The sequence below is a fragment of the Equus caballus genome, chromosome 11 (assembly GCF_041296265.1).
Source record: "Equus caballus isolate H_3958 breed thoroughbred chromosome 11, TB-T2T, whole genome shotgun sequence".
Classification (NCBI taxonomy): Eukaryota; Metazoa; Chordata; class Mammalia; order Perissodactyla; family Equidae; genus Equus; species Equus caballus.
This window is the reverse complement of record NC_091694.1, coordinates 3,191,465-3,215,561: the sequence shown is the minus strand read 5'-3', so window position 1 is coordinate 3,215,561 and position 24,097 is coordinate 3,191,465. Positions and strand designations below refer to the sequence as shown.

The window sequence follows — 24,097 nt, the reverse complement described above, 5'->3', positions numbered from 1 at the left end:
ACCCACTGGCTCCGACCTAACCAAGGGAGATTGGACAACTCGGTCTCCTTCTAAATGCAGGAAGAAGAAAATGAAATGGATTTGGTGAAGACAGGACAGTGTCTCTACCACGCAACGAGAAAGGAGGTAACAGAATGATGGGAGAGAGAGTGACTGAGACGAGGGGCCCATTTTAGATGGATGGGTCAAGGTCAGTGACTTGAGGGATCCAGGCAGGAGAGAACATTCTGGTCCTGGGGTACACGGACAAGTGAAAATGGTTGGTGCCAGAAAGTGCCTGACGTGTTCAAGGCACAGAAGGTGGCCAAGGAGAGGAGTGGGGGTGAGCGAGGGAGAGCAAAGACAGGGCGTCGGACGTGCAAGCAGGTCAGGCGGGCAATCCCGATCCACATCAGACGCTATAAAACGTCCCACCGCCTGCCCTCCCCACTCCCTAGGGACCCTGACCCGATCATTCCCACCTGGAGCTTTCCGTTAATGCTTTTTCTTTCTAAGAAAATAACAGATATGCCCAAAAGTGCACAAATTATAAGTGTGTGCCCATTGAATAGTCACAAAGTGGACAATTCATGCAGCCATCACCGAGATAAAGAAACAGAATGTCGAAGGCGCCCAGAAGGTCCCCTCTCGCCCTATCACCACCTCTTCCTCCCCACCCAAAGATAATCGCCGTCAAGATCTTGCCTGTTCCTGAACGTCATATGAATGGAGTCATACAGTTTATACTCAATTTCGTGGCTGGAGCCTTTCTCGCCACATTATTTTGTGACATTCGTTGAGTGCAGGAGCGCTGTTTCGTGTTCCACTGCGTGAATTCTCCACAATTCCATTTGGCCACACTACCGCGAAGGGCACGTGAGCGGCTCCCGGGGGAGGCATGAACAGTGGGGCTGCTGTGGTCACTCTGGTGTGTGTGTTCTGGGGCACGCGTGCGTGTATTTCCATTGGTGGAGATCTGGGGGCGGGGTAGCTGGGTCCTGGGCACACGTACATTCCAAAGCAATTGTTTCAGTTTACACTCCTACCAGCAGTGTATGAATGTTCCCACTGTCCTATGTCTTTACCAACCCCTGGGGTCACCAACGTACCCACGTTAGCCATCCTGGTGGGCACATGGCAATATCTCAGTTTGCATGTCCCTGATGACCGATGAAACACTGCTGGCTCAAGTCTCTTTCCCATTTCTCATGAACTCTTTTTCGGTCATATAGATAGCAAATGTCTTCTCCTGCCGTGTGCTGGCCTTTTCACTCTTTTAATGGTGATTTTTTTTTTTTTTTTTTGGCTTGAAGAAGATTAGTCCTAAGCTAACATCCATGCCAATCTTCCTCTACTTTATACATGGAGCCAGCACCTCAGCCTGGCTGATCAGTGGTGTAGGTCCGTGACCAGGATCCAAACGCGTGAACCTCAGCCGCCAGAGTAGAGCACGCCCAACTTAACCACTACAGCTTAGGGCTGGCCCCCTGTTAATGGTGACTTTTGGTGAACAGAAGCTCTTAATTTTAATGTAACCCAATTTGTCAATCTTTTCCTTTGTGGTCTGTGCTCTTCGTTCATGAAGATGTTCCAGACATTCTTCTATTTCATCTTCTAGAAGATAGACTTGATTTCCATGGATAGTGTGTGGCTAGGGTCAATCTTCCTCTTTTTTCTCAGGTGGCTTGCCAATTGACACAGGACCATTTATGGCAGAGACCATCCTTGACAGTGCCACCTTTATGTCATATGCCCTTACGTGCTGGGTCTGTTTCTGGGTTCTCTGTCTGTTCCCTGGTCTGTCTGTCTGTCCTCGTATTAGAATTTGTTTAACCGGCCGTGGGGACTCTAACATGCAGCTGGGATGAGAACCACTCGTCTAGGACCTTGCAGTTCGCGGTGACAGGTTTGGGTGTCAGTCTCGATGCAAGTACGCCGATGCCCAATAAAGGATTTCCAGAGGAGAAAGAGACGAATCGGGGACGCGGGAAGAGTGGAGGCAAGCTCCCGTGCAGTGGGTGGGAAAATCGGGGAACAGGCTGGAAGTCAAGATGCTCAGAGCCATCCGTCCTGCTCCCCACTCCCTCTCTTCGCCCGTCTCCAGACCTCCAGACGCCGCCAAGCCAAAACTCAAAGCAGGAGAGACGAGGCGAGAAGGCGAGCCTCCTGCCTGGGTCGCCAGCCACTCTTCAGGAGCTGATCCCTCCTGCGACCGCGTCTGACTCCCACCCCACCAGGGCACTTCCTATAGTTAACGGCTAGGTTTTAATTAAACATTGATTTGCTACTAATTAGTCTAATGATTCGTCTTGGGGAGGAGACAGTGCTGTCAGACCCCATAAAGGAGGCGGGGAAGACAACGCAAGATTATGGCTTAGGTGGAAATGCTATTTCTCCCTCCCTCTGGGCCAAATGTTTTCTATGGTTCTGGTCTATTCTAGATGATGCTTTCAGTGTGAATTTTCCTAATCGGTTTGAGTCTGATGCAGTCCCAGGTGACCGAGGCAGAGAAGATCGAATCTATTCGCCTTTTCATCAGATTTCAGCCTCTTAACGCAGCTAGAGAGCCTTTCCCCACTTAGAGAGGAATTAGTTTCTGTCGCCACAATGAAGTCATCCTGGGCTGAGAGGCTGTCCCCTCCCAGGTCCTTTTTCGGGGGTCAGACCTCGCCAAGGACTTCTGAGACGCGAGCACGGCTGAGCTTCTGCCCCAGAGCAGATTTTGCCAGCACCTAATGCTCCGTGTCACCTTTTCCTCATCCTCCACCGCTTCACCCACACCTCCCACAGTGTGGACGCAGCTGTGGTTTTACTCCGAAAGCAGAATGTCATTCCCATGCAACTTGCTCTCCATAAAGGATGGGCGCAGCCTCCCTCCACCCTCAACCCAGAAGAAAGATGGAGCTGCTGTGCGTGGACACAGCTCAGAGCAAACTGCGTTCGAAGTTACCCTGTTAGAAGTTCACTACGCAGTAAATCTTAGAGGAGGAGGGACGATATGATGATAATAGTTAATCACCGTCCTGTGTCTTTTGTAAGTTTGGATTTACACAGAATAGTACAAAATCCCCTTAAAGCCGTGTGTTGAGCACAAAGCTTGGGAGAGAACAGAGGTGCGACACCTGCAATCCAGAAAGAGTCGCAGCACGGACGCGGGCTACAGAGGAAGGCAGGTCCAGACAAGCAAGGCTTGCCCACCTTGAAAAGCCTCAGCCTTGGCCTTCGGGGGCTCCAGGCGCTGCCAGAAACACCCACACCCCAGCCAGGGCTGGAGAAAGCACTGGAAAGGGTCAGAAGCCACTGGAACGGTTTCCTTTGTAATTGTGGTAAAATACCCGTGACATAAAATTTAGCATTTCAACCATTTTTAAGTCACAGTTCAGTGGGCATTCAGTACATTTACATTGTTGTGCAACCATCACCCCCATCCACATCTAGAACCTTCCATCTTCCCAAACTGAAGCTCTGTCCCCATTACGCACTCACTCCCCATCCTCCTCCCCAGCCCCTGGCATCCTCTATTCTGCTTTCTGTCTCTGTGCATTTGCCCACTCCGGGGGCCTCATACAAGTGGAATCACACAGTGTGTGTCCTTCTGTGACTGGCTGATTTTACTCAGCGTGACGTCCTCAGGGTTCACTCACGTTGTAGCAGGTGTCAGGACTTCCTTCCTTGTTAAGGCTGAACGATGCTCCATTGTCTGGATCTTCCCAGCTGTGTGTGTTCATCCATCGATGGACATTTTGGCTGTTGTGGGGAATACTCATACTTCTTGATCGTGCACGTAAATTTAGATATCTGAGTCTTCGGGTGAAAGATTAGGTTAGACCGGACTCTGTGCAAACCCCCCAATCTCTGCTTTACTCTAAGTCGGCAAGGGGACCCAAGCTTTCTCCCAAGCCCCACTCCTGAGACACCATCAGCATTTTTACACCCCGTTTCATCAATTCTACTTGTCATTTTCCAATAGCTTCAGCCACACAAGCACACGGGATCTATCCTACACAAACTTCTATAGTGTCACCAAGCCTCGGCCCGAGCTGGCCATGTCCGGCCTCTTCCCTGGGAAGGCAGCCTGGAGCCGAGCCGTGAGGAAGGAACTGGAAGCCAGAAACCAGCGTCTGAGCCCCAGCTTTGCCCCAACTCAGGCGAGTCCTCAGGCCTCTCTCTGCTCCTCTGTAAATTGGGGGCCGCCCCTTCCGGCTCCGGCAGGCCCCAGCGATTCTTTATTCGAGTGCCCTGCACAGTCGCTCGGGGTCACATCACGGCCCAGGCGGGGCCCTGGGCTGAGCGCCGTGCGGGAGGTGTGGCACATCTGAACCCCAGATTTCAGAAGGAGAAGTAAACGGAGGAGGGCCGGGGGATCTGGCAGAACGGGGACGATGGCCTGAGCTGCCATGGCTGCCTTCTCAAGGCATTTCCATCACCGCAGAATCTGAGTGGCCACCGAAGTCCGAATATGTAATTGGGGCCAGGCCTCCTGAGAGGCACATTCCTGATGGAGTCACAGCAAGCCCCACCATGGCTTTGTTGTGCTCAGTTTAAAAGTTAGGAAATTGGGGGCACCAAGCTGTCATGTAACGTGCCCAGGGCCGCACAGCTGACCCCAAAGCCCTGTGGCAGAGACAGCGAGCTGGCACCGAAAGACTTGGGCTCCCTCGCCCCAGAGTTAGATGCCCCTCGGGGACTGTCCTTCCCACCGCACCTCCGCCGCATGCAGGTGGGGCCAAATGTCTGGTCCTGACCGAAGGCACAGGATTGGAAGAATGTGGTGTCCCTCCCAGACTGAGGTAGCCACCTCCCCAAAGGACCATCCCCACGTTCTCTTCCCTGCCGAGGGGGCTTTGGGGGCCCTGTCTTCAAGAGAGCAACGTGGCAAGGTGGAGGGAGCTGGCCCTGAGTCCCTCCTGGGGAAGGGCCACCTGACCAGGGCCTCTGCGCTGGACATCGTGCGAGTGACAACAGGCGTGCAGTTGAGTTAACTCAGGGGGCTTGGGGACCGATTCTTACGGCAGTCAGCAGGACTGGCTGACATACCGCCCCACACTGTCACAGCCGCAGCCCCACGGATGGCCTCTGACCTAATGGAGGACACCAGCATGGCAGGGGCCATTTGCATGCGTGTTCATAATGGACAAGGCCAACACGGATCTGGCCGCATTTTCTTGCCTCTGGAGGATGGCCCTGCTCAGGCTCCCATGCTGAGCTCAGAAGCCTTTGCCGAGGGATGACCTGGGCCCGGAGCTGGTGGTACAGAGAAGGCTAACACACAGCCTTCGGCCCTGGATGCTGACGAGCAGCGGGGGACAGAAGGGCCAGGGGCAGTGACATGAGGTCGCAGGACACGCAGCCCAACCAGAGGCTCAGGAGCAGCTTCCCAGACGAGGCGATTCCTCAGCTTGGTCTTAAAGGGAACGCACAAGTGGGCCCGGAGCAGAAAAGTGGAGAGGGCGTCCAGGCAGTGGATCCGGCGTGAGCAAAGGCACAGAGGCATGAGGAAGCACATGTGGGCCAGGACTGTGGGGTCTAGCAGAATCTGACCTGGTAGACAGGAGGACGGCAGGCAGCAGGGAACCGCAGGCTGTGCTGGGCAGCACTGAGGGATCCTGGACAGCCAGGACCCCAGCGGCCGAGCTGAAGGAGGGGAGGCACATGAGCAGACTGCCACCCTAAATTTATCACCTTAGCAGCAACGGGGAGCGTGGTTCTGGAACAGGCCAGAGGGAGGAAGACCATGAGGAGATGTACCCGATGGTCCTACTAGCCATTTGGGGTCCAGACAAGATAGAAAGCACCCCCACTTTTCAGGGGTTGGCAGTAGGCAAAGACCCAGCATCACATGCCCAAAGGAGAAAAAGAGAGGGAGATTAGGTCATGAGAATGCTGGCGCGGCAGCTTTACCGCCAGCCCAGGCACAGACACTGAGGGACTTTCAAAATCCATCTTTGGAGGGAGGCACCTCTGGAGTCAGCAAGCCCGCCACCTGAGCAGGGGGACGTAGCCACGACCCCAGTCCTCGGGACGAGCAAGGGAGCAGCACGCCGAGCTGACAACACACCCCATCCTTAGGGACGGGCCCCTCCCGCCTCCTCCTCAGCTCACTCCTCCTCCGAGAGGCCAAATGCCCTGAGAGAGTCTCCCCTTCCCCCCGACCCCTGCTTTCACTCCTGCGCTGTTGCCATTTGGAGGGCGTGCCATCATCCTGCCCGCCCCCTACGGCGGCTCACCCTCTCTGCCCTGTGCCCCGGGGAGCTCAGCTCCAGACCTGCAGGGGTGACAGTGCCCTCCTACCTGTGCTCAGCCCAGGGACAGGAGTCCAGGCCAGCACATGTGGGAGACGGCTCCTTCCCAACTGGAGGGCCCCAGAAAGCTGGTCTTCGTTCCAGAAGGAACCTGTCCGGGGAGGGGACAGGTTCAGGTCAAGGATGCAGGTTGGATGCGGCCCGCGTCAGGAATCGGGAAGCCTGTGGACCTTGAGCTGCCCCATGGAACAGCAGCACGCTCATCAGGACCCAAGGCTGCCGGCATCTCCCCAGGGAGGCTGAAATGGGTCCAGGCCCTGGGTGAACCATGGAGATTAACCGGACACGCTGCAAGATCATCCCCTTATGCTTTCCTTTAACTAATCATTGAAATAAAAGCTTGAGACCTGCCTGCCTGGGGAATGCGTTCATCAAGGGACAGGTCCACGCTTGAGGGCGGAGCCCCTCACCGCCGGAAGGCTGTGGAACAGCACCAAGTTGTGGGAGCTCAGGGAGGGAAGGACCTCTTCCAGCTAGAGGCAACCGGAAGTCTTCCTGGAGGAGGTGACATTTGAATGGGGTCCTGAAGGATGTGCAGGAGGATTTTGAAGAGTGGAGATACTCAGGCACATGCCCCACACAGAGGTCCTGGGCCAAGGGATGAGGGATAGAGAAGTTCAGATGGTAACAAGATGCAAGTGGGGCCATGACAGTCATGTGGGACAGGACTGCCCCACCGGAAATTCACTCAGTCATTCAACAAACATTATTTGGCTGCCCAGGGCCGATCGCGAGGCACTGAGGCTACAAACGGAGCTGAGCGGGTGAGTAACGAGGCTGAGCAGGAGCAGGAATCCAGGGCGCTAGGGCGCTGAAGTGAAGCAGGATTGCAAAGAGCCTTCCAGTGGGCAGCTGTTGGAGACGCCGGACAACAGGGGAGATGGGGTCAAACCGCGCAGGGGAGGAAGACAACAGCAGCTGTTTACCAGGCTGGTGCTTCCCAGGAGTAAGTGCAGGCCCTCCCCGAGCCCAGCCTCCCCTGGGGACCAGCATGTCCCGAGCGTGGGAGAAACACGGAGCCACTCCAGGGGCCGCGGGCCGTCTCCCTGCCCACGTGAATTATTTCTCGCGTCCACCTCAAGTCCACGGGCCTCCTGCGATCCGTGCGTGGCTGACCCTTCCTCGCCACCGGCCTGTCTTTGGGGTGCAGCTCTGGCCAGAGGCATGGGTTTCCCGCATCCCTCCGCATCACTTGCAGGACTGCAGGTGTATTGATCGCTGCGCACAGCTCGTCAAACGCAGATTGGGGAAAATCGATGGGGTTAGGGCACGGGGCAGGCGGCTGTCCTCCAACCCTGGGGTGAAGTGCGCTCCTCGCTGACTTGCGTTTTAAGGATAAAGAGGCAGCTGTCCCTTTTCCCAGAATGCATTTAGGGATCTTAATCTCTTCGTGGGGGGAGAAAAGGCCGCTCTCAGCTGACGTGTGGCCCAACACAGCCTCAAAATGAAATGGCCTCCTTCGAGGGCGAAGGTCTCAGTTGGGGCTCACCACTGTCGGCCACTGGCTTTGTAAGGTGTCCAGCCAGCTCTGCAAATTGAAAATCACTGGGAGGTTCCCGAGACGCAATCAATGGCGACAAGGACTAAAGCCGGAGCTGTGGACTGAGATAGAGGGCCAGGCGGCCAACGGAAAGGTCCAGGGCTGCCCAGCCAGGCATGCGCCCAGTCTCAACTGCTCGGCCACCTGACTGCCAAAGACCCACAGACACTCAGCCCAGCGGGCACCACCTCAGTCCCTGAAGCTGCAAGACACACACACACACACGCACACCATTATCTTGCTGCACTGGCTGAAATTTGTTAGCAGTGGGGAGGCAAAGGCCCCCATCCGGGGCTTTCCTGCTTTCCTACAAAGTAATCTTCCACCAGCGCTTCTGTATTCCCTCACCTGTGCAGAAGCACAGGATCTCCAAGCCCAGACCTCCTAGATGCCCATTTATCCCAGGAACTGGGGCAGCGGCTCCCAGAGGCCCCTCTGGCCGGAAGAGAGGGAAGGAAGAGTGTTCCCCCAGCCCTCGACGGTGGCCCCAGCTTCACCGCCGTGTTTGACACTTTCTCGGACCCCCGGGAGGGAGAGCAGGAGCCTGTGGTGGAACAGGTGGGGCGTCCTCGGGGGAGGGTGGGGACAGTGGGGACGGTGGGCCAGTCCATGCCCGCAGGCTCCTTCTCCCAACCAGCCTCAGAGTCTCGCTCCCTCAGGAATAAAACAGGCACAGATGAAAATGTTATGGCTGGGCGAGATGGCTGGGCCGGCCACATCTCATGCCTGGAAATTGCTTCTGTCTCAGTGGCATCCGGAGAAGCATATCTGAGGACGCTGACAGGCTGGAGTGCATCCTCTGGGTAGGGGAGAGGCACGGCACTGAGTCCCCGGCCCTGAAGAGCACAGGCAGGCTGCCAGACACACTGGTCTGGGGCCCTGGACTGCAAATCAGAGATAGGGTCCAAACTCCCCTCTAGTCAAGGAGGATGCCCAGGGGCCAGCCTCAAAACTCACAAAAGCCAGGCCCTGCTCAGTGACGGAGCTTCCCGCCAGGAGCAACACCGGCCCTCGGGGAGACGCAGAATGCATCAGCAACAAAAATCATAATGTCACTGCAAGTGCCTCTGAGTGCCAGGAAGAGAACGAGGATGCTGTGGTGAGAGGTGCCGGGCCGAGGGTGGAGATGTGTCAGCATCTGCGGGTTGTCGGGAAGCCTGAGCCGAGGACATGGGAGCTGAGATCTAAAGGATGGGAAGGCGTATCCTCCAGGGCTTAGCAGAGAGGCAGAGCCCCAGAGACGAGCACGTGCACCTGTACAGGCGTGCACACACACACATAGACACACATGTGTGTGCACACATGAGTAGACGTGTACATACATGTGCACACAAGCATAGATGTGCACATGCGTGTGCATACAGACACATGTGCATATAGATATGTACAATACACATACAAGCACACACAGACGTACACGTGCATATATGAGCACAATCACATGTAGCTTAACCATGGTTATTTCCTGAAAAATACATTTGGCAGTTTGGTTGTTGTGCGAACATCACAGAGTGTAGTTACACACCCCCAGACGGTGCAGCCTACTACACACCTAGGCTCTCTGGTACTGAGCTTGTGGGACCACAGTCAGATATGACACTGTTGTTGACTGAAGTGTCGTTATGTGCTGCGTGACCGTATACATACACACGAATATATACACACATACACATAATACACATAGATGCACATATACACAAAAACATGCATGGACACATGCATGGACAGTGCATATACATGTGCACGTGCATACACATATGTGTGTGCACACAGCTGCTCCCATACACATAGATAAGCATATGCACATACATGTATGCACACAGACATATTAGCGTGTGCATACATAGGCACGCATGTATGCATCTACATAGACATAGGCACACACTTATATATACACAGACACACACACAGAAGGGCATGTGTATACTTGAATATACATATATGCATACGCACACAGATGTGTATACACGTGTGTATACATATATGTACATGCAGATATATGACACACGTGTACATGCACAAAGATCTACATGTACCTGTGTGTACATATACATGCATGTGCACGTACACACATATGCATGTGTGCATGTGTACACACACACACAGGGATTTTTTACAGGGACCAGACTCCACGCGGCCACCGTGGGAGCTGGATAAGCAGTGTCCAGGAGGAGCTAGACGTCCGCAGGGCAGGCAGAGGGAAAGGGAAGATGGACGTCAGGGGGAAGGTGGAATGTCATGGAGAGCGAGGACCCTGAACAGGAGCCGGAGCCTACAGGACGGGCTGAGCCCGTCTCTTCTTCTTGTCCCTGGTGCATCCTCAGCAGCCAGGCACTGTGTCCCGGATCCACCATTCAGGGCACGGATTTGACTCAGGAGAGGTGTGGCCAGCTTCTCCTGGGTCAGCTCCCACCCGGCCGGCCTTTATGCCCCTTGCGTGAGGCCAGGGCAACAGGAACGCGAGGCCCCACCTGCTGGTGCAGAAGCCTCGTCTGCTTCTTGTTGGCTCAGGCTTGGGCAGGGCTCGGCTGAAGGCCCCCTGCTGGGCGTGGCTGGGACAGCAGAGACCGACACAGGTCTGCACTCTTGAGCTGTGGCACGGGGGAGCGAACGCGTCCCGTCCCCTCACCCCCATCACTTTCTTTGAAATCTGCTTCCCCTGTAGCAGGCGCTCTCCATGCTCCACCCCATCCCCTCACCCCTGCACCTTCAGGCACGCTGCTGACTTATAGAGGCCAGCACCTGAGTTTCTTTGCCTGAGGGCTTTCTCTGCCCTTAGTGCCTCTTTGTCCTCATCCTCCCCATCTGGATCCCAGGCAGTGGCTGGGAGCACCAGGGAATGAACACCCGCAGGAAACTGCCCTCCGAGCCCAGGGGGACCGTGCATGAGAACCCGCGCTCTCTCACCCTCTAGAGCGGTAACGGAGACCCAGGGGCTGCACCCCAGTAGCTGGCCCCATCACCGCGCTACGGGCCGCCTTCTTCTCCTCGTCTCACCCCCACCTACACGCTTGGCACCCCCCAAGTGAACTACCTGCTCTAAACCCCATCTCAGGGTCTGCTTCTGGGGGACACTATCAAAGCCCCCCAGCCCTGCTGATGAGCCGAGCTGGCAAGGGGAGTGGGCATCTGACCCCAGGGCTGGATGGAGCAAGAGGACTCCGCCTCCTAGGAAGGCGCTCAGGGCTGACCCCTGGGCAGTGGTGGGCACTAGAGTGTCCAGCAGACTCAAGGCCAAGCCCTTGTAAGTCAGGAAGCTGCTGAGAAAGGAGAAGAAGCAGAGGGACAGAGAGAAACAGAAAACAAGGGAACAAGACATCTCCAGAGAAGCTCTGGGAAGGGCCGACCAGCACGTGAGAGGATCCCCACTAAGTCACCAGGAAAAAGCAATTCAAAGCCGCAAGGAGATACCACTTCATGCCCACCAGGGCCGATATAACGAGGGGGAAAAAAAGGAAATAACAAGCGTCAGTGAGGATGCAGAGAAACCGGGGCCCTCACGCACTGCTGATGGGAATGCAGATGGTGCAGCCGCTGGGGAAAATAGTTTGGTGGGTCCTCAAAAAGTTAAACACAGAATTACCATATGACCCAGCAATTCCACTCCTAGGCATATACTCAAAATAATTGAACAGGTATTCAAACAGAAACTTGTACACAAATGTTCACAGCAGCATTATTCATGATTGCCAAAAGATGGAAACAATCACGGTGTCCATCAACAGAGAAACGGAGAAGCAAAATGTGCTCTATCCATACAATGGAGTATTAGGCAGCCATGAAAAGAAACAAAGCACTGACACGCTACAACGTGGATGAACCTCAAAAACATCAGGCTAAGTGAAAGAAGCCAGACACTGAGGGCCACATATTGTACAACTGCACTTACATGAAATGTCCAGAATGGTCAGATCCAAGGAGACAGAAAGCAGATCAGTGGTTGTCAGGGGCTGGGGGAGGGAGGAACGGCAGTTAGCGACTGCTAATAGGTACGGGGTTTCCTTTTGGGGGGATGAAAATGTTCTGGAAATAGAGGTGGTGGTTGCACAACATTGTGAACATACGAAAAGCCACCGAACTGTTCACCTTAAAACGGTAAATTTTGTTATGTGAGTTTCATCTCAATAAAAAAATAATCCATCAGTGTATCAAATTTAAATACCTCATTCTGGATAGTGCCTATTAAAATTATGTTGACTTCAATCTTTTATTATTAGGAAGAGAAATTGCTCTCAGGTGGAAAAATAAAGTGAGCTGCCTCCGCCCCAGAGCCTTGGGGAGAAGAGCGGTCACAGACCAGGCAAAGGAGGGCAGGCTCGCCACCAGCGCAGGGCTGGCCCTCCCGGGCGTGGCGTGACCTACCTTCTCTCGCACCTGTCCGAGGGAGCCCTGGTTACTGGCAGCCATTTCTCAGCATTCAATCACAGTGACAATCGCTATCACTGTCACCCCTTCTTAAGAAACTCCCGGGGGGCCACGTGTGGCTGGGAGCCTCTCCAGTGACTGACCTGTGGGAGAACTGTCCATGAGAGGCACCTGCGGGCGTCTCCACGGGGTGGCCGAGGTGGGATGCCAAGGGAGGGCTCCCAGGGGAAGAGGCGAGGTAGGGGAGAACGAGGTGAGGCAGGGGAAAGGCTGAGCAAGGCCGTGGTCAGCCGGAGGCCAGCCTCAGCCTGATCCCACGGGACCACAGAGCTGGTCCCAGCCCGGGGCCAGCACTGTGCACCGGCTGTTGCCTGGCTGGGACAAGAGTGAGCAGCACTAGGGGTGGGGATGGGGGTCGGAATTCTCCCTAGAGGCGGGGGTGCTGCTGTGAGTTGGCAGAGCCCAGGAGGGGTGACTCCGATCTGGGCGGGGCATCAGCAGCATCCGGTTCACCGGGGGACCCTTCTGATCGGCTCTCTCTCCCTCCCCCCTCCTTCGCCTCCCACCCAGAGGACAGCAGGAGGAAGCTCAGCACAGTCCTCTGCTGGGCCTGAGAGCCAAACCTGAGCCCAGCTCTGCCCAGGCCCTGGGGTAGCCCCTCTGAAGTGGTGACGTCATCAGTGCTCAGGGGCTGCCCAGAACCCTTCGGAAGGCACCTTGATCGTGACAGGTTTAGTGGTGCGAATATGCATGATGATAATTAAAGGGCAGCCCGTCAAGGCTGCAGCGACTTCTTGTGTTTTGCTGCACGTGGAGTTCATCTCGCAGCTAATATTTAAACGGGTAGGGCAGAAAGCAAGCGCATCCTTTTTTCCCCTCCAAACAGACCTTGACCTCATCTGGTGACACAAGCTCGGCAAGGGGCTTGGGTTACAGGCCCCGCTGTGACCCACTGTGACCCGGGAACGGCCGCCGTGAGCAGCTTGCAATTCTCGTAATTCATCACGGCCACTTTAGCTCACTGTCCTCTGGGATTTGCTGTGGTGATGGCGTCTCCCCTCGTGTCAACCATGCACACATCAGACCCCAGTGACCAAGTCACCGAGACAATAAGGCCCAGCAGGAGGGGGTGCAGGGCGTCCATGCAGGCTGAGGCAGCAGGCCAGGCAGCCCGGGTGGGGGCCAGCAGATGGGAGGCTGCTTGGGGTGCCAGGGGCAGACAGAAGGTTCCGGAGCAGTCCTCCCTCCCGGCTGTGCCTGCCTCCTCGGGCTGCGCGGGGCTGTGCAGGGCTCATTCCCGTTAATGAGGCCTAATTAACATGTTGATGGGGATGTGCGCTGTTTAAATTTGGAAGCTTTTTACTGTGTCAGTGGTTGTTTTGGTTGGATCAATGATGCTGAGGTTGGATCACGAGCCTGGGGAAACCGGTGGTAAGAGAAGCTGCTCTGCTTCCTGCCCCACCTCCCAGCCCTTTTCTCTTGTTTCCACGCTGTTCCTGCCGGGTGGGCCTCCTGCCCTAGCCCCTGTCCTCAGGCAGCCCTCCAACCCCAAAGACTTGCCCGGGGCACCATCCGATTGCATCCTCTGCTCTTCTCCCCACCAAACTCCGGTCCACAGGCCACCGGCCGAGTCCCAAGCCCGTCCCGCTCTCCTCCAGGCAGCTCATCGACCGGCTCCTGCCTCCGTGTTCACTGCCCTTTAGCGGGGCATCTGGAAGGAAGGCCCCAGGGGACCACTCGGAGTTGCCGAGGGCTAAGTCATGAGAACCAAGTAAAAGCCTGGACCCCTCTAGGGGTCAAGCTCCTCCTTGACACATCCCAGGTGTTTGACGGGGACACAGTGGGCCCCTGTGGTCACCCCAGAGAAAATATTCATTTCCCAAGAACTATGGCAATTCAGGAGCAAGCTCGAATAAAAAGGTGTGATAAGGGGAGAGGAACCACAGAGGCAGAGTGTCTTCTCTGACGCCATCCCAGGCTTTCACAGCCTGCTTCCAAAGTGCCTTTCCTACTCTCCCCTCCTCGAACCCTCTCCAGCCTTCCTGCCCGCACACACACTCAGAGTCCAGATCTTCTTACTCTGCCCTCCACACCATCCCCCCTCTCCCCACCTCCTCACCACGCCCTCATCCTTCTCCCTGCATCAACCTCTCAGAACTCCAGCCCTCCTCTGGATCCAGTGCACCTGTCAGCTAGCTGACCGAATGCTGCATAACAAACTACCTCCCCCACCAGTTGGTGGCTTCCAAAGTATTCATCCTCACCCTGACCCGTCCGCAGGCAGACCGCCGTCTGCAGGCCGAAGAGGGGCTCGCAGGGCGGCTCTGCCTCAGGCCGTGTGTCGCAGGAGCCAGACTCCAGACTGAGCTGGGCTCAGGTCCGGTTCACACGTGTTTATCCGAAGCCCAGGCTGAAGGGGCTCTGCTCGCGGCATCTCACGGGAGGACAGGATCCAAGCACGGGCTCTGCTCGTGCCCTGTCCACTGCCCCCCACTGGCCAACACAGGCCACCCCACCAAGCAGGTGTCCATGGGGAAGGGACACACGCTCTGCCCGCAGTGGGAGGGAGAGGCTATGAATCGGTGCTAACAGCACCCCAGCTCTCTCCCCGCTGCAGTCCTGCTGCCCCGAAGCTTCCCGGCTCCTGACCCGCCGGTCCTCCTCTCCCTGCTCCTCCCCCTCCCCCCCCCCCCACAGGCCTCCTCTGGCCCTGGCTCAGTGACGAGCTGTAAGCGTGTCCTGTGTCCTCCCTGGATTGCAAACGCCCTGCGGTTGGGCCACCTCTCGAGACCCTATTTACCCTGAACAGCCCTGCGCGTGGTTCCTGGCGCACGGTCGGTGCTCCGTAAACACTTTATAAATGACCAAATGAGTCAAGTTGTCCCTTTGAATAAAAGGAAAACTCCCCACCTGTAGGGCTTCCTCTGGTTCTCTCCACAGGGCGAGGAGCCTCCCCTGCCCTCCGGGAGGCCTCTGTGTGCTGGCCACACCCTGGGCCCCCCAGGGCAGAGACAGCTGGCTGGGGTCTTCTCCGGCCACCTAGTGTGAGCGTGGCAGGGTGCCCAGGCTCTGCACAGACTCCCGCCCTGTCGTTAGAGCTGACCAGACTCCTCCGTCCCCGTTGTTATTGCCAATGTCCCGCCCGCGGCTCAGTGCAGACCGGCTTTCCCAACGTGCAGAGACCTATACTCTCTAAAGGGGCAAACTGCCCAAACCAAAAAGTCCCAATTAAAACCCAGAAATGAGGTGGTTCTTATAACTCTTCTGCTGGCGAGACTGTGGTTTGCATGTCCCTGGCAGAGCCATCTGGAGGCAGGCAGGCCCCTGTCGCTGACCTAACACATCATGGGGCACGGAAGGTTGGTCAGACTCGCGCCAGCCATGGGCAGTGGGGCCGTGGGGTGGGGGCAGAGAAGGGCGCCGGGCTATAAGCATTAAAGCAAGTGGAGGAAATTCCTGAGGGTGCTGTTGACACAGAACGGGCACTGAAGAAACATTTCTTGGATAGATGGACGGGTGATGGATGGATGGATGGATGGATGGATGGACAGATGGATAAGGCATTGCTTCTACCACACTGCGATGAAGTGAACCCGGGGGAACCACCATCATGGTTTGCCCAGCACGGAGGGGTTTCCTGGCATCCAGGAAACTCAGGAAAATTCTAGGCAAATCAGGATGAGCTGGTTGTTTTCTATGAACAAGAAGAGCCTTCCGCCCCTTCTGCGACGCTCTCCCGTGCCGGGCCTGAGGGAGAGGGGCGGAAACCAGGGCTGCAGTGGTGGCAGGCAGCCCAGGGACAGGCCTCAGCCACAGGCAAACGTCCCCGTGGAGGGAAGGACCAGTTCCTGGGGGGACAAACCATTCCTTCGGTGACTCCTGCTGATGCCACCAGCGAGCTGCTCCCGAGGGGAAACAGCGGGACCCCTGGGAGGCCAGGGAGCAGGCTCTGATTGGCCCCTTGATGCTAAGAACTTCTGTCCTGAGACGGGGTGGGCTCGTTTCTGGGGCAGCAGAGAGGCAGGGGACCAGGATGGCCTCCAGATCTGTGGCTTCTGCCTGGCAGGCGCTCGGAGAGGTCAGCTGGCCAGACCTCACCTTCAGTTCCAAAGCCATGGGGCTCACAACGGCCTTCCCATGAATGAATGAACCCCAAGCACAGGAGAGGAACTTTTCTGGGGCTTCTAAAGCTCGGATCTGAAGCTGAATAGACTTGTGCTTTTAAGCAGAGATCTGAAACCTGTGAGTCATAAAGGAAAGAGGCAGAGAGAGAGCGCTGAAATTCGAGGACAAGATTCAAACAGAAGGAGGAGAGAGAGGGTGGAGGGAGGGAAGGCGCGAGGGAGAAAGATGAGAAGGAGAAGGAAAGAAAAAACGCACTTCCCATAGGGTCACGCCTTCCCATTCAGGAAACAAACATGCAGTGAGAGCTGGCCAGGCAATCACGGTCACACTGACCCAGTGCCACCAGCCGTGGACCACGTGCCCCCAGGCAGAGCACAGTGTCAGCCTTCTGCCCTGAGCCGCCCCCCACGCTGATGGAAACCTGGTGGTGAGAGTCCACGTGCAGATGGGCCACAAAGGGCGGACTCTTCTGGAAACCGCCCTTGGATGCCCAGTTATCCGTATTTCAAAATGAAACTGGACACCTGCCCCACACCACATGTGAATCAAACAACTTCAAAGTTTTTCAAAGAAACTGCAAAAGGTTTAAGATCTTGTGGTCAGCAAGAAAGTCTTTTTAAAAAAATTAAGACATTTTAACCACATTAAAATTTTAAACTTTACTCAAAAAAGAAATTTAAAAAGTGGGAAAATGAGCCACGAACCAGGAGGTGTCTGTGCCGTGCGTAAGTGACGGATGAGTCCTACCCAGAACGCATTAGGACTCACAAAAACCAATTTTTAAAAAATATGTAAGACAATAGGAAAATGGACAAAAGACAAAAAAGGCGTTTCATAAGAGGAAATGTGAATGGCCATAAAAATGTGAAGTTGTATTCAGCCTCATTAGTAATCAGAGACACGGAAATGGAAATTAAAACCACAATGAGATACCATTCTATAGACAGGTCATCAAACAATTTAAATGCAATAGTATGGAGCGTTGGCGAGGATGTGGATCAATGATGAATCAGACACTGGTGGACGTGAGCAAGCTACAATCACTCCGAAAACAATTTGGCCTCATCTCCTGAAGCTCAAAACATGCCTCCTCGAGACCCAGAAATTCCCCTTCTTAACAAGTGTTCTAGAGAATTCTTGCCCGTGGGACCAGGAGATGTGCATGTTTACAGCACCACTGCTTGAAATCATTAAAGACGCATCCACCAGCTGGAGAAGGGAGCATCGTCGTGCACTCACACAGCGGGAGTCCACACGACACTGAACAGTTGACCACATTCACGCGTGGATCTCAGAAACCACACCGGAGAGCCAAAAAGACGACCACCCGGTGCAGAAGAGTCACACAGCATAATTCTGTTCAAATAAAGTCAGAAATATACAGCTAACAATATGCTGTTCAGAGACAGACACAGAGGAGTGAAAACCTCTGTAAAGAAGAGCCGAGGACGAACAATTCAAAACACAGAAGAGAGCTGCTGTGTGGGGACAGGGAGTAAAACCAGGAGGGGCAGCAGGACCAAAGGCCTCAGGGCCAGCCGTGGGTCCACGGGCACATGGTGCTTATTTATTATTTACACTTCGTGTCCATGCATATTTCATGATGCAGAAAGGAACAAATGGAAAGGCAAGAGGCTAATGCGATGGGACAGAGGGAATGAAGGGAAGAGTGGACGTGGGCTGCAGACCTGCTCTCAGAGCCAGGAAGGGGACCCCAACCCGCTCATGGGGGATGTGCCCCCAACCCCGTGGGACACTCTGTTCACTGAATACGCGGACGCCCACGGAGGTGACAGATCTGTTAGTCTGACTGTCCTCCCGCCTGGAGGTTCAGGTCACATGAGACGCGCTGCTCTCCCCTGGGCTGACCTGGCTGGATGGGGATGTCTGGTCCCACTGCTAGTGGAAGATGCTCATCTGGCCACTGGCCGACTTCCCCCTGGGGGGCCGGACTCGCCCTTCCTCATCAGCACCTTCCGTGCTCCCCTCCTCTCCTCATTCCCACCTATCCCACAGCCTCAGGGTGGGGCTCCCTGCCGCCCTCTGCTGGCCGGTGGAGAGGAGCAGCTGCCCCTGGTCCTCCGGGCCATGCCTCTCTCCCTGCCGAGCTTTCTCCTCGGCTTGGCCCCCTCCAGCAGAGGGCGAGGGGCAGGCGGCAGTGCTGTCCAGTCTTCTTTGGGCAAACCCTGTTCAGTGCACCTCTGCCCCTGCCCCAGGAGGGACAGCCCAGAACCCCACTCGGCACCCACAAGTACAGCAGCACAGGCCAGCTGCCCTCTGGCCGCAGGAGGAGGGTGCCGTGGGACCAGGTTTCCCTCTGCCCCATTTGGACAGCCGTCCTGAGAGGCGCTTCACCGGCTCCCTGGGGTGGTCCTGAGAGCCGGGCCCTCAGCCCCGTGGCTGGGCTCCACCTCCCTCCCTGCCCCGCCCTAGGACATCCCCACAGGAGATCCCGCCTCTGGGACCCCGGCTGACCCCTCCACCACACCCTGGGCCCTTGGTGCCGCCCGTCCTTCAGCACCTGCCCCGCAATCCAGAAGCTCGGCTGCCCTTGGTCACCCTGCGCTCATCAAGAGACCGATTTGGACTGCGGGACATTTACAGAGTTTTATGGAGTATTGCACAAAAATGCTGTGAAATTGGGTTCTGGCGCTAACATCACGCTCTGCCCGTGCGTCTGCTTTATGTCCAGCACTGAGGTTAAAGGAAAGGAGCCGGGGCGGGGGGGGGGGGGGGGGGTAGGGCGGGGGCGTGAGGGCTGGAGTTCCCAGTCCGGGGAATAGGAAGGGAAGACGAGGCTCACTCGCCACCCTGGAGAAATCCAGTGACTCAGCAGCAGGCGGTTTGGGAGGGCCTGGGGCTCCCAGACTCAGGTGCACCTTTGGGCGTGCTGGCCTCTGAGGCTGGTCCCTAATGTGACCAGCGGAGCTGCTGCTCAGCAGCCAGAGAAAGGGAGGGAGGAGTTGGGGAGGAGGGGGAGGGGGAGGAAGAACGGGGAGGGGGGAGCAGAAAGGGAAGGGGGTGGGAGAGGACCGGGAGCAGCCACCCTGGCCCAAGGCCACTCTGAGGGGGCTTCATCATTCCCAACACCCCAGCCAGGTTCCTCTTCCTCACCTGCTTCATTCTCGAGGTCTCAGGGCCGTGAGACCCTCAAGTGCAAATCTTCCCACATCACCCAGAGCCCCCACCCTCACACACGCATGCCCACGTGCACAGGCACGTACTCACACACACTGCCCCAGCTTCTCCATCCACACAGCTTCGCACGCCTCATGTCTTCCCATCTAGGCTCCCATGAGCCCGCCCTCCGCCGCTGGGGTTTGCGGGCTGGCATTTGGAGGTGGCCCCTCGACAGAGGCCCCCCAGGGAGATCAGAGCTGGACACCACCTCAGAGGTGGGTTAGGCCAGCTCCCTTGCTGTCAGATCAGCTGGGCAAGATCCAAGTGGCCAAATGACTTGCCCAAGATCACCTGGCCCGTGGGGCGGGGACTGAGTCCAGGTGCACCTCTCTAACACCCAGTGGGGAGGGGGAGACAGGGACAAGAGCATAGGAATAGGGAGCCCAGAGCTGGTCTGGGTTCCCGAGAGCAGCTGCACGCAGGGCCCCTGCGGTCACTGGAAGCAAGAAAGAGCTGTCAGCACCGGGCGCTTCCTGCCCGCCGTGCAGAGAGGGTGTCCGCTGGGACGAGCCCTCTCCAGTTGGCCACCTCCCAACCAGAAGAGCTTATTTTAAGTAAGCAGTGCTCTGGCCAACAGGCTATCAACATTTGTTTGCCTAACTCAGACGGGGAGAGAAAAAATACCGAGAGGCAAGCGCAGAACGTGGCCAACTCCCATCGGAAGGCTGGGCCGCGGGCGGCCGGCCAGAAGCGCTCCGGATCAGACCTCTTCCCCTGCCCTAAATTTAACCAGCTGGAAGTCTTTTTTTAAGTTGCATCCTATTCAACCTTTTGAAATAAAGACTTGCCTCTTAATGGGAAATCTGCATTTCATTGTGAGGAAGGGGCTGGCACCCCTCCTCCTCCTGGACCACAGCCTCCTGGTTTTGGCTGCAAACCTAGGGAAGCTCACAGAAGGGGGGTCCAGGGCCCCAACTGTCGGGGCCGGTGTCCCTGGGCTGAGGGGACGTTTCCGAGATGGCGGGCAATGAGGCTTCCTCAGAGAAAGCAGGAAATTAAAAAAGCAACAGCAACAAGATGACCTGCCAAGAAAGCAAATAAGACGTTCTCCAGTTCTTGCTCACACACGGGCTGCTGTGATCACAGAGAACCAACAGCACAGACTGGCTGGGTTCAAGCCCCCCCTGTGGTCCTGGTCACTCACAAGGTGTCTCGAGGTCTCAGGTTCTCCACCTGGAAAATGGGGCTGACAACAGCACCTTCCTCCTAGGGGTCAATGCAAGGATTGCATGCGTTACCATCTGTCAGGTGCAGAAAGAACCACAGACCGTGGCTAAGTAATAAATGATAAATGAAATGCGTTCTCTCCAGAAGATGGCTTGTCACGGAACCATGCGGAGGGAGAGGTCACAGGCAGAGAAGAAACGTCCACGACATTCAATTCTGTGACCCTGTGTGTGAGGCCACCGCTGTGCCGGGCGGTGGGGAACAGAACCGTGGCCTTCACCGACCTGATCATCTCGTCAGGAGATAAGGCAGACGTGATGGGTGGGCTCAAAGTGAGAGCCAGAAAGGCAGAGTGGGGAGATGTCAGGGTGGACCCAGCAATTGGGAGCGGGTGTATGGACGACGGGAGACATGAGCTGACCCCGAAGGAGCTGAGCAGGCAGAAAGGCCAGGCGTGCCAGCGTGGGGAGCACACAGGAGCGGGTCAGCTAAGGCATGGATGATGATGGTGATGGGGCCTGTGGGTCCTACTGCAGGTGACCCTGGTCCAAGCAGAGGTGATGCAAGGGGAGGGGGTGCGGGAGGAGAAAAGTGTGGGAACCCACTCAGCCAGGCTGAGGCCTCTGCCTCCCCCGACCCTCCTGGGCCCCAGGCTCCTCCGAGCTTCCTTTCCTCCTGCTCTTGTCTTTAGGCATGTAAACCAGACCCTTCCTCCCCTGAAAGAGTGGACAGGCCCGCCCAACCAGCTCTTTTCTGGGCTAGTGTGTCTAACTTCTCTCTTCCTTAGTCAGAGGGGCACATTTCCATCCTTTTCATCGGCTCGTGTCTCCTCTGACATTTTTCTCCATCTCGCCGCTGGGTGCTTCCTGGACTCCATGGGCCGCTGGCGTCTGAGTCGTCATCTCCTTTGTTTGTGCCCGTGCGTACGTGCACAGGCTGTGGCCAGGCCTGATCTGGCCCCAGGGAGGTGACAAGGGCCAGTCCTGCTGCCCTAAGTCCAAGGGCCAGTTGTGTCCCTCAGCTCCCTGGACCCAGCTCAGTGGGACCGGGACGGGCCACCAGCGTGATGGGGATGTGTGCCCACCAGAAACAAACCAGAGCAGAGCCTGTCTTTCCCTTGGAGGTGAGCTGACTGATGAGGCCATCGTGGCTCCACCAGAGTCCAGACAAGCAGTGGAGATGGACGAGGCCGGAACCCCATCCACACCCCCTCACTGTCCCCAACAGTGGGACGATGCTGTCACCACTGTGCCGGTCCCGACAGCCACCCAGGTGTGAAGGAGAGGTCCTGACCCGGGCTCCTGACACGCTTACCCACTGCCCTGTCTGGTCTCTCCCCACTCCGGGCTCCAAGTGCAACCGTGACAGATAAAGTGGAGCACAGCTCTTTGCTAACACCCCAATACTTGGTCACCAAGGAAAACGGTCCTGGTGAGACGGAACCCTGCGGGGCTGTCGGCGATCTCCCCAGCCCAGCATCCCGAGAACGAGTCAGTAATTCCAGGACCTTCCTGTCTCAGTAGCCACCTCTGCCTGAATCCCGCCTGCCCGGGACCCCGGGCCTCCTGAATGTGACTTCCCGCGGGCAGAACAATGCGGAGAAACTGATCCACTGTCCTTTTAAATGAAAACCTAGAATATTCTATGAACCCACGTTGCTTTTTTGCTGACTGAAATGGAATTTATTTTCTGTTCATTCAAACAAAAGGAAGCCTAGGAAGAGCCGTCTGCCGTGGAGCTGTTTTCCTGCAAAGGCAGAGCTGCCGTTCTGTCTGGTGGAGCTCACCTCCTGCGGTCGGGGGCACCAGTTCCTGCCGGCTGCTGGCTGGGGCGGCTCTCGGCTCCCCGAGGCCACCCTCGGGTCTCTGCCACGTGGCCCCTCACCGCACGGCAGCGTACCTCTGCTGGGCCAGCAAGCACCAGTTCTCTAGTCTGCTACAAATCAGTCATTTCTCTCGAAGCTGCTTTCAGCAAGAGAAATACCACCACAAGTCATAAGAGCCGCTGGAAAGCACGGGGAGAGAGCCAAAGGGAAGGTGGTGGCTAAAGAAGAGGCCGTGGCACCAACTTGTGTGCTGGCCAGTGAAGGGAGGGGCGGTGGCTCTCCACGGGTCTGGCCCTCCCCACCACGCATCCTCCTTCCTTGGCCCCTTCCTCTCCTCTCCTCCCTCCAGGCTCTCTCTCCCCAGACTCTCTTCTTCGACTTCCATTCCTCCTCACCTGCCACCCTTTCCAGAACAGGTGTCCTGAGGGTCCTCGTGGCTTCTGAGCTCTGAAAGGTGCGAGGGTGGGATGGCCAGGAAGTCAAGGCTCCAGGGCCCATTAGACACCCAAACCCTCATGGTCTCAGACTGATCACCCAGCTTCTCAGAGTCCCAATTCTCTCCCTCTCTCCATCTGTCTCCACTCCCCACAACCCTTCTGCCCATACCAGGGTCCCCTGGGGACAGAACCCCTTGGAAGGATAAGAAAACAACAGTGACCACAAGTCCCCCGGTCCTAGAAGCCCCACGTGCTTCCCCGTGCCCACCTGCAAGGTGTCCGGGAGACGAGGAGGACGCCCTCCCGCGTCAGAGCAGAACAGCCCCCGGAGCCCCCTTTCCCAAATTGGTTTCCCCTCAGTTTGAGTTTGGGTTCCCTCTACTTACCGATCATCAGCATCACAAAAGGATGGAGGGGGGGCCTGGACCAATGAGAACAGGTTTCTATTTTCGGGCTCTCGGCAAAGCCTCGGGGATGGAGCTGCAGCTCCAGGAGAGGGAGAGAGAGAAAGATGGCGGTCCGAAAAAAACCTATGAAAAAGGAAACATTTCAATAAAAGGGATTAAAATATAAAGCAGCGACACATTTTTAGACATTTCTCATTTGTTGTCCCCAAGGCCCCTGCAGCTTCTAGAAGAGAGAGTGGGAGAGTTTGGAAGGTGCCTTTAATTGTCTGTTCAACCACCACCCCCAGCCACCCACTCCCACCCCCCTACTCGGCCGGCTTTCTCTGGCCCCCGGTGGCAGCCTGTCTGCTGGTGGAGTGGCCAGGGGACAGGGTTGACCAGGCAGGCGGCTGACACGTGCAGGGCTGTCTGGCCTTCACGGGGTTTTTACTGTATTATTTAACACCAATCCTTCAGCACGTGCCGCTGCACAGTGCCTGCTCCCAGCAGAGGGAAAACAACTAAAGGAATATTTGCAAGAAGCTGAGTTCAGTAAATATTTTATGCCCATTGATGCGACTGCTCACAACCATGTGCGGGGGTGGCCCGGGGGAGGGAAGCACGCGCCACGGAACGTGCAGAGGGTGCCGAGGGGTCCCCACACGCGGCAAGCAGACCTCGCCCTGATTCTCAGCCGGCCCGGGAGGGCGTGACCCCAGGCGTCCCCAGGGAGGGGTCCGCACCCCCTCCGCCCGCTCTGGCGGCCCCTAGGAATCTACTTGGTTTCCAGT

At 56.4% G+C, this 24,097-nt stretch overlaps 1 protein-coding gene across 1 annotated transcript in view; it reads right to left on the bottom strand.

Moving 5' to 3' along the window:
* The window catches only part of RBFOX3 (RNA binding fox-1 homolog 3), a 510,773-nt gene extending 487,323 nt beyond the window's left edge, over positions 1 to 23,450 (bottom strand). The window contains exons 1-2 of the mRNA XM_070225857.1: positions 23,307 to 23,450; positions 11,711 to 11,771 (exon numbers count right to left, since the gene is read on the bottom strand). The gene's annotated coding sequence lies outside the window, so the exon portion shown is untranslated. The remainder of the gene's footprint in view (positions 1 to 11,710; positions 11,772 to 23,306) is intronic.
* Positions 23,451 to 24,097: the final 647 nt, after the last annotated feature.